At 52.9% G+C, this 10,459-nt stretch overlaps 1 protein-coding gene across 1 annotated transcript in view; it reads left to right on the top strand.

The window, feature by feature from the left end:
• The first annotated feature begins 6,845 nt into the window (after positions 1 to 6,845).
• Positions 6,846 to 10,459, top strand: part of LOC137362923 (lysine-specific demethylase 6B-like) — a 47,323-nt gene continuing 43,709 nt past the window's right edge. The window contains exons 1-2 of the mRNA XM_068027077.1: positions 6,846 to 6,939; positions 7,516 to 7,838. The gene's annotated coding sequence lies outside the window, so the exon portion shown is untranslated. The remainder of the gene's footprint in view (positions 6,940 to 7,515; positions 7,839 to 10,459) is intronic.

The following is a 10,459-nucleotide window of genomic DNA, read 5'->3' as shown; positions in this document are numbered from 1 at the left end:
TCTTCTCTCAGTCAGTCGTGCCCCTGATTCATCCTGAAAGATGAGCTCAAAGATCACTTTGGAGAGTTTTTGTTGAGCGAGCGACTCGTTTTTGTGTGTGTGTGTGTCAGTTTAAATTTGGACTAATCCTGTGACAGGTTTATTCCCACTCTGGTGTTTCCATGAGAACAAGCTGGAAAATAAAACACTGAATCTTGCGTGGCTGCTGTTTGACTTGAGCAATCTCTTTTTTTTTCTGTTTTCCCTCTCTTTGTTTGTTTGTTGAGCTTTGCCAGCTTGGTATCACTGACTAATATGAGGAGTTGAGTAATGATTGTGTGATGATATTGACACACAGCTGAACAGCTCAGGATGTTGGTCATGTCTGCATCATCTAGTCCGGCGTGTTCCCGTGCTCAGACAAGTCTGTCCTTTGTCGGTCTCCGGACCCTAGCTGGCAAAGAAAAGCCGCCAGTGATGCTCACACAGGTGTGTGTGTGTGTGCACTGCCTTAGTTACTTCTTGTCTCCTCTGATGTCCTGACACTAGAACTGCTAACTGTGCAGCAACAGCCTCCAAAAAAGGCTGCTGAATATATAATTTACCACTCCTGTACACACAGTCCAACGCCTCTTTCTTCTTCATCTCTTAAATGGTTACAGACTGGGAGCGGGGCGAAGGCCGAGTTTATTCAGACACCACAAACCAGAGCAGCTGACCCACAATATACTGCCAAGCAATGACAGACTGTGGTGACTTGTCGGCCTCGTCTTTCTTTTTCTACTTCGAGCTCTTTTTCTATTTTTCTTTCTTTCTCTCTCTCCCCTTCTCTTTCTTTCTGTCTGTTTCTCTCCCTCCTCTTTCTCTTGATCGGTTTCTCTTTTTTCGATGACACACTTTCTCAATCTTTTCTCTCTTTCTGATGCTCTCCCCCTCTTTCTATCCCCATCCCTCCACTCTCTATCCCCCCTCACTATTTACCCCCTCTCTCTTTACCCCTCTCTCTTTACCCCTCTCTTTACCCCCTCTCTCTTTACCCCCTCTCTCTTTACCCCCTCTCTCTTTACCCCCTCTCTCTTTACCCCCTCTCTCTTTACCCCCTCTCTCTAACCCCCTCTCCCTGCCCCCCTCTCCCTGCCCCCCTCTCTCTGCCCCCTCCCCTCTCTCTGTCCCCGCCCTCTGTCCCCCCCCTCTCTCTGTCCCCGCACCCCCCGTTCCTCTGACAGGCTCTGGGGTGACCCAGTTGACAGAGCCCCTTTCCCCCTCTGTGGTTGTCTGTCTTGTTCCCATGTGGTGTATTCTCCTCCCCTGATTTGTGACTTCCCGAATCGGGGGAAGGCTTGGCGGATTCGGGGTGGGGGGGGTGCTGGGGGTATGGCGGACAACGGGACGGTCTGTACAGCGAGAGCTGTCTAAGGGAGTGGTGAACTTCAGTGAGTGGGGGAGGTGGTGGAACCCAGGCATGTGGATGAAAAGTAAAAACAAACCCTTTCATTTGTATAGCATCTGGGTTCACGGGCTCAGGATATCCCCGAGCGCTTAACAACCAATGAGCTTTGGACATGCAGTCACCTGCGTTACAACAATGTCAGAAACGAGGCAGCCATTTTGTGCACAGCAAGCTCCCATAAGCCGCAATGTGATAACCAGATCATCTGTCCAATTGATAGTGGTTGAGGGATAAACATTGGGCCCATGGACACAGGGACAAACTGTCGCCCAACCCCCGCTCCAGTCGTGGCCGTGGGATCTTTTGCATCCAGTTGAGAGGGCAGATGGGGCCTCAGTTTAACATTTTGCCTGAAAGGGTGCACCTCAGACAGTGCAGCTCTCCCTCAGTACTGCACCGAGAGCGTGTCGACCTAGATTCTTAAGCTGTAGTCTCTGGGTTGGGACTGGAGGCGAGTGTGCGACTCACTGACGCACAGATGCTATCCAGAGAGGGTGTTGTTGGGCCCAAGACCCCATTGGTTCACTCCCCTCAATGGTGTGAGGCCTCCTCAGCACTACGCTCACGTGCAACGGATTAGGATGGCTGCTCAGCCGATCAGAGTGACCCGACCCCAGGTGGAGGGACCAGAGAGGGGCCGGTTGCCGTGGAAACTGAACCCAGTGAGAGTCAGCACCTTTGGGAGATATGTGGGGAGATAAAGGATCAGTGAAAGCAGGGCTTCACTCTAATCACTCCTCTGTGCCAGTTAATATGTTCTTTCATCACACCTTGACTATTGTAACATGGCTTGTGTGTGCGTGAGTGTCTCATCTCATTGCATAATCAGCATTCATTCTCCGACTCTGCCTTTCTGTCGCCCCCCCTCTCACTCTCGTTCCCCCATCGAGACATAGAGAGATACAGCACTGAAACAGGCCATTCGGCCCACCATCCACCACCCATTTATACTAATCCTACATTAATCCCATATTACTTACCACATCCCCACCTTCCCCCTCAATTCCCCTACCACCTACCTATACTAGGGGCAATTTACAATGGCCAATTTACCTATCAACCTGCAAGTCTTTGGCATGTGGGAGGAAACTGGAGCACCCGGGGGGAAACCACACAGTCACAGGGAGAGCTTGCAAACTCCGCACAGGCAGTACCCAGAACCAAACGCGGGTCGCTGGAGCTATGAGGCTGCGGTGCCAAGCACTGCGTCACTGTGCCGCCCCTCTTGTTCCCTCTCGTTCCCTCTTGTTCCCTCTAGCACTCTCTCTCGTGCTCTCTCTCTCTCGCTCTCTTTCTCTCTCGCTCTCGCTCTCACTCTCTTTCTCTCACTCTCTTTCTCTCTCTCTCTTTCGCTCTCGCTCTTGCTCTTTCTCTCTCTCGCTCTCTCTCTCGCTCTCTCTCTCGCTCTCTCTCTCGCTCTCACTCTTTCTCTCTCTCTTTCTCTTTCTCTCTCTCTTTCTCTCTTTCTCTTTCTCTCTCTCTTTCTCTCTCTCGCTGTCTCTTGCTGTCTCTCTCTCGCTCTCACTCTTTCTCTCTCCCTCTTTCGCTCTCGCTCGCTCTCTCTCGCTCTCTCTCTCTGCTTTCTCTCGCTCGCTCTCATCGCTCTCGATCTCTCTCTCTCTCTCTCTCTCTCTCTCTCTCTCTCTTTCTCTCTCTCGCTGTCTCTTGCTCTCTTGCTGTCTCTCTCTCGCTCTCACTCTCTTTCTCTCTCTCTCTCTTTCGTTCGCTCTCGATCTCGCTCTCGATCTCGCTCTCTCGCTCTCTCTTTCTCTCTCTCGCTGTCTCTTGCTCTCTTGCTGTCTCTCTCTCACTCTCACTCTCTTTCTCTCTCTCTCGCTCGCTCTCTCTCGCTCTTTCTCTCTCTCGCTCTAGCTCTCTCACTCTCTTTCTCGCTCTTGCTCTTGCTCTTTCTCTCGCTCATTCTGTTTTTGTCACTATTTCATTTGTGTCACTGTCTCATGCTCTGTTTTCACACTCTGTCGTGTGTCACTGTGTGTGTGTGTGTGTGTGTGTGTCACTGTGTGTGTGTGTCCCTCTCTATCTCTGTCGCCTCTCTTACTTTCTCTTTCACTGACAGCGTGCTGCCTTGCCGGCTGTGTGTTGGCGTCTATGTAGGCTTGGCAGCGTTCTCTGTTGCTGTGCCTGCGTCATGGCTGTGTGGGGGTGGCTGTGTTTCATACTGCAGCTTCCCCACCCCCCTGCCACCGCTGCTCAGCCACTGACTCAGTTCTTCTCCTTTTTCAGCCCTTTACTCACTCACGCTCTCTCTGCTCAGAGTCTGTGTAAGACTGACCACTGTTCCTGACTCAGGTCTGTTCTTGGCCTGTGTCACTTGTCAACCATTCCCCCTCCGCCCCCCCCCCCCCCCCCAATAACGATTGCGTTAACCCCTCGAATCTGCGTTCCCGGCTCCTGCTCCAGATTAAGCTCCTGTTTCCATGGAAATAGCCCCGTTGCCATGGACGCGAGCTATTGTTCTGATCTGAGCCTGGAGGTGGGCTATTTCCAGAATATTCTCCGATGTTCTGGAGCGGATTGAAAGGAAAAGATTCCGGAGGGAATGGGGGAAAGGTTTTAACTTCCCAGGGACAGATCTGGATGCAGTCCGCCCTTTTATCCGTTCCCCCCCCACCCCTGGCTCCCCCTCTGAAGGTTCCCACTTTTGCTGGGGTCCAGTTCGGTTGGTCCGGCGATGGGGGTACATGCAGTGAATTTTGGGGGAAATCAGAACTGGGGGGGGGGGCGGGGTGCTAACAATACAAGACAGTCACCAATAAACCCAACGGGGAGTTCAGGAGAAACCTCTTTCCCCAGAGAGTGGTGAGAATGTGGGACTCGCTCCCACAGGGAGTGGTTGAGGTGAATCGTGTCGATACATTTAAGGGCTTCATGTCACTGTGTCCCCTTGAGCTGCTTTGGTGACACTTCGGAAGTTGTAAATAGGTCTAGGAGGCAGTTTCAAGCCCTAGTTGAATACCCTACTGTCTCACTCGAACAGTGGAAGGGACTCCGTGTCGCTGGACAGGAGGAAATTCATGCAAGTGCAGCCAAGAAATATTGAAGTCGCATAGATTTTCTCAATTCATCACCATGCGGGTGCCCTTTCTTTTTTGGCACTGGGCACTGGCCCCTTTAAGAGCCTGCCATAACTTGATCTTGTTGGGTACAGTTGTAATTTTTTCATTGTGCGTGGCCTGCATGTTGAATCCTGCTGCCTGATCGCTCACTGAACTGTTTATCAGCCTCGGGTTGGGCAAATGATACACCCCTTTTGTACCCGCTATGCCACACAGTGACCCAGTCTGCCCCATGCCACTTCTCCCTTCGCCCTGCCTCGTGACTGTGTGGAGAGTGCATCGATCAGTGTCAGAGGTGGGGGGGGAAATATTCTTAAAAGGACATTTACAGCAGAGGGCCTGATTCCAAATTTAACATAATTAGTAAAATATAAAATAGTGACTCAAAAGCTTTTAACGCAGTCAACAAGAGAGAGAGAGATTGACAGGGTGGAAGGGGCAGAGAGAGAGAGAGCCACACACACGGGGAGAGAGAGAGACACACATGGAGAGAGAGAGACACACACACACACGGGGAGAGAGAGACACACACACACACGGGGAGAGAGAGACACACACACGGGGAGAGAGAGAGAGAGAGCCACACACACACACGGGGAGAGAGAGAGAGAGAGCCACACACACACACGGGGAGAGAGAGAGAGAGAGCCACACACACACACGGGGAGAGAGAGAGAGAGCCACACACACACACGGGGAGAGAGAGAGACACACATGGAGAGAGAGAGACACACACACACACGGGGAGAGAGAGAGACACACACACACACACACACACGGGGAGAGAGAGAGACACACACACACACACACACGGGGAGAGAGAGAGACACACATGGAGAGAGAGAGACACACATGGAGAGAGAGAGACACACACACATACACACACACGGGGAGAGAGAGAGACACACATGGAGAGAGAGAGACACACATGGAGAGAGAGAGACACACACACACACACACACACGGGGAGAGAGAGAGACACACATGGAGAGAGAGAGACACACATGGAGAGAGAGAGACACACACACACACACACACACGGGGAGAGAGAGAGACACACATGGAGAGAGAGACACACACATGGAGAGAGAGAGACACACACACACACACACACACACGGGGAGAGAGAGAGACACACATGGAGAGAGAGAGACACACACACACACACACACACACACGGGGAGAGAGAGAGACACACATGGAGAGAGAGAGACACACACACGGGGAGAGAGAGAGACACACATGGAGAGAGAGAGACACACACACACACACACACGGGGAGAGAGAGAGCCACACACACGGGGAGAGAGAGAGACACACACACGGGGAGAGAGAGACACACACACACACACGGGGAGAGAGAGAGAGAGAGCCACACACACACATGGGGAGAGAGAGCCACACACACACGGGGAGAGAGAGACACACACGCGGGGAGAGAGAGACACACACACACGGGGAGAGAGAGAGAGAGAGAGAGCCACACACACACGGGGAGAGAGACACACACACGGGGAGAGAGAGAGACACACACACATGGGGAGAGAGAGAGAGACACACACACACACGGGGAGAGAGAGAGACACACACACACACGGGGAGAGAGAGAGACACACACACGGGGAGAGAGAGAGAGAGACACACACACGGGGAGAGAGAGAGACACACACACACGGGGAGAGAGAGACACACACACACACGGGGAGAGGGAGAGACACACACACATGGGGAGAAAGAGAGACACACACACACGGGGAGAGAGAGACACACACACACATGGGGAGAAAGAGAGACACACACACGGGGAAAGAGAGACACACACACGGGGAGAGAGAGACACACACACGGGGAGAGAGAGAGAGACACACACACACGGGAGGAGAGAGAGAGAGACACACACACGGGGAGAGGCGGAGAGGAGAGAGACACAGACAGATGGGTAAAGAGAGACAGAGAAAGATGCACAGGGAGAGAAATAGAGACAGGCAGCTAGAGAGGTGCAGACAGATAGGTAGAGAGAGAGAGACAAACACCCACAGGTAGACGGGGAGTGATACAGAAACAAGAAGAGAGATGGAGAAAGTGAGTGGCACACAGGGAGAAGAAACAGAGATTATACACACACACACTCACACCTAATCCCACAGAATTGCAGCCAGATAAACACACGCACACAGAGAGGGACATTACCGTTTTAAGAGTCCTTTAACTTTGATGAGGGAATCCCAGCTGTGATGCAGTAGTGGGTGGTGTCCCTCTGACGCTGTCCTGTGTGGGGGAGGGGGGGCTGGCCAGGAATTTATTTTAAATGATTTTAAATTTCTTTGTGTGTGTGTGTGTGTGTGAGAGAGAGAGAGAGACTTAGAGCAAGCAGAAAAAGTGTTTATTCCACCCTCTGATGAATCATTGAGAAGGGAAGAGGAGAAGAAAAAGGTGAAAGGGGCTTTGTAAGCAGGTGGTGGTGAACACACAGCTGCTGCGGCAAGTTTCTGCAGACCCAGCCTCGGGGAAGCTGTTTGTAGTTCGTTTTGTGTGTTTTTTTTTTCTTTTAAATCCAACGTTTCTCGTTTCGAAAGGAAACTCATTTTCGGGAAACGACCCGAAGCTGGGGTATGTCTGAGCGTGGTTTCCAACGAACGAGAAAGCGTGGAATCAAAGAGCGTGCGAGGATTTATGTGTTGTTGCAGAAGCCCGGGCATTGAAACCAACGAGCGAGGGCAGAAGTGTGTCAATTTCCTTTGTCACATTCTGTCTATTTCGAGTCAGTTTCACTGTTTGTATCAGTTTTGTGGTGATACACGTGTCCAATAGGGATACCAAATGAAACATTTGTATACAAAGCAATTTCAGTCTATCGCTCTCCCGGAAAATGACATATCTTGGAAGTTTTGGGATGAAACCTACAGTTGAATTTTAATGTACTTTGTTTGAGAAGAAGTTTTTGTGCAGCTTCTCTCTCTCTGTCTCTCTCTGTCTAATTATACGTATGTATTTGTTATATTTGATCAGGTATGGTGTGTGTAAGGACCCGGATTCATTTTGAAAACCTGCCTGGGAGAAATTGCTCCTCTTAAAGTCGTGCTTTTTTAAAAACCCTGCTTGAATTCCTGGCCGGAGACGCAAGGACAGACTGTTCCACTGGAGGAAATCGCGTTTCGAGCCTTTTCTGAAGTGTCACTTGCTGCTTTTCTCAAACTGTCTTTTCAAAAAGAAGAAAGAGGCGACTGCAATCTTTGATTTCGATTTAAGCACCGAGCAGAGAGCGAGAGGAAGAAGATATTATTACACCAGAGGGACAGATATGTCTGGAGGCAAACGATTTAATTGTCAGGGTAAGTGTACCGTGCATTTTATACAAATAAATGTGTGTGTCGAGCAAGGGGCGTTTTCTGGGCAAACTGAGAGGCTGGAGAATGACTTCTAAAAGTGGAAATGTCCTTCAGTGCCGGCCAGGTGGGCCCACCACAATTTCTGAATGTTTCTCCAAAGCAATATGGAGTGTGCTACTTGTCAATTCTGTTTGTTTTTTAAACTCTTGCCAATTCCTCAATTTAAAAAAAAGTCTTATCCCCAGGGTATTTATCAGGGGACGGGGGTTCCTGCGATTGTTCCTCCGCGCCCTCCCCCCCCCCCCCACCCCTTCCTCACCCCATTGCCCCTCCCTCTTTGTAGTTCTCTACCATCACCCGAAGCGGCAGTCACACATCCATCCACTGAGTCCGTGCTGTCAGTGGCGATCAGCGTCTCCTTGTGTAGGTATGGGAGATGGGAATCTCCCAGTCATGTGCTTGTCGGGGCAAGCCCCCGGGCCTCATGCCCGTTCACATGGTCAGGTACAGTCTGTGCTGGCTGCGCGTGTGAGCGTTCACTGGGCATGACGCGTGTGCCACTGTGGGTAAAGTGCTAAAGCCACATTCTTACTGCAGATTTCTCTGTGTGTTTGACACTTTGCCTGTGTCCCCTCCCACACACACACACACACTCCCATTCTGTATCTCTGGTGTATTCGTGCTCCCTCCCTCGCGCCCTCCACCTTCCCTCGCGCCCTCTCTCTCTCTTCACCACCCCCCCCCCCACGTACCCTCTCTCTCCACCACCCCCCCGTACCCTCCCTCTCCCCCCCTCCCTCGCGCCCCCTCCCTCCCTCTCTCCCCCTCCCTCGCGCCCTCATCCCCCCCTCCCTCCTTCGCGCTCTCTCTCCCCCCTCCCTCGTGCCCTCTCTTCGCCCCCTCCCTCGCGCCCTCTCTCCCCCCTCCCTCGCGCCCTCTCTCCCCCCTCCCTCGCGCCCTCTCTCCTCCCTCCCTCGCGCCCTCTCTCTCCCCCCTCCCTCGCGCCCTCTCTCCCCCCTCCCTCGCGCCCTCTCTCCCCCCCTCCCTCGCGCCCTCTCTCACCCCCTCCATCGCGCCCTCTCTCACCCCCTCCCTCGCGCCCTCTCTCCCACCCCTCCCTCGCGCCCTCTCTCTTGCACTCCCCTTCCTTCCCCCCTATCCCTGGTGGAATTACGCTTTAGTTCCCATGTTTTATTTATCAGAATTCCGTCCTCGACATTTCTTTCCTTTTTAATTTGGTGAGTGACGCCACCCCCTTATCTCTCCTGAGTAAGCAGCCTTGAGGCAGGAATGTCCTGTAACTGCGGCGGGGAGGCTTGCGATCGGGGTGAGTCCAAACATTGATCCTTGTTGGGCCCGGCTTTTCACAAAAGAGGCCCTCGTGATTGGGGGGGGGGGAGGTCCTGCAACTGGACCCGGAGGCCTAGTGAGTTGGGAAGAAGCCTGGGACCTAGATTAGGGAGAGTGTCTGCTGAGGGTGACAGGGGGTTGTGGGAGGGGGGCAAGCCAAGGAACATTGCAAAGGTGAAAAGTAATTACTTGTTCACCTTCAAATCTTTCAGGCTGTTCGCCCACATGAGGCATCACTGGGGTGGGGGGTGGGGGTACGGGGTTATGCCTGCTTTCCCCTTGCCCGACTCAGGAGGCATGGAGAGAAGGTGGAATGTCTCTTCTACTCCTAACCACCTCTTTCCCCTTTCCCCTCTCACCCCTCCCGCTTCTCACCCCCAGCTGAGCACCGAACCCCTCCTCCTTTAATTGCCCTCCCGATTATACCGGCCTTTCCCCCCGCCCCCCCGCCCCCCCCCATCACAACTGTTGCCGAGGCGACCGGCTGGGCCTCAGTGATAAAGTGGTGATGAGAATTTTTATTTTGAGTGATGTTGTGTTGAGGGATGAATACTGACCCCAGGGGGAGCCTCCGCCCCTTGGCTCCTCTTACAATAGAATCTTTTCGAGGCACCTTGAGAGGTCAGGCACGCCCTCGGTTAGCGCCTCATCTGAAAGACGGCGCCTCCGACAGCGTGGCACTCCCTCGGTGCTTGGAGTGTCGGCCTGGGTTTTGGGATCAAGTGTCTGGAGCAGGGTTTGAACCCGTGACTTCCTGGCTCGGAGTAGGAAGAGAGAGAGAGTGTGACCCATTGAGCTGCAGTGGACGTGCAGTAATGGGTTAAAGCAGCTGCATTAGGGAAGTGGATTTGAGCGGAAACAGAAATGAACCTTGAGGGATTAGAGAGCGATTAACGAGGGGGAGGGGAACATGCTCGCTCTCTCGTTCTCACTCGCTCTCCTTCACTCGCTCTCGCTCCCTCACTCGCTCTCTCTCTCGCGCTCTCTCACTCTCTCTCTCTCTCCCTCACTCGCTCCCTCACTCGCTCCCTCACTCGCTCTCTCTCTCGCTCTCTCTCTCTCTCGCTCCCTCACTCGCTCCCTCACTCGCTCTCTCTCTCGCGCTCTCTCTCTCGCGCTCTCACTCACTCTCTCTCTCTCTCTCTCTCCCTCACTCGCTCTCTCTCTCGCGCTCTCTCTCGCGCTCTCTCTCTCTCGCGCTCTCTCACTCTCGCGCTCTCTCTCGCGCTCTCTCTCTCGCGCTCTCACTCTCGCGCTCTCTCTCTCGCGCTCTC

This window comes from Heterodontus francisci, unplaced genomic scaffold (assembly GCF_036365525.1).
Source record: "Heterodontus francisci isolate sHetFra1 unplaced genomic scaffold, sHetFra1.hap1 HAP1_SCAFFOLD_918, whole genome shotgun sequence".
NCBI lineage: Eukaryota > Metazoa > Chordata > Chondrichthyes > Heterodontiformes > Heterodontidae > Heterodontus > Heterodontus francisci.
The sequence above is the reverse complement of the archived record's forward strand: the minus strand, read 5'-3'. Positions and strand labels throughout refer to the sequence as shown.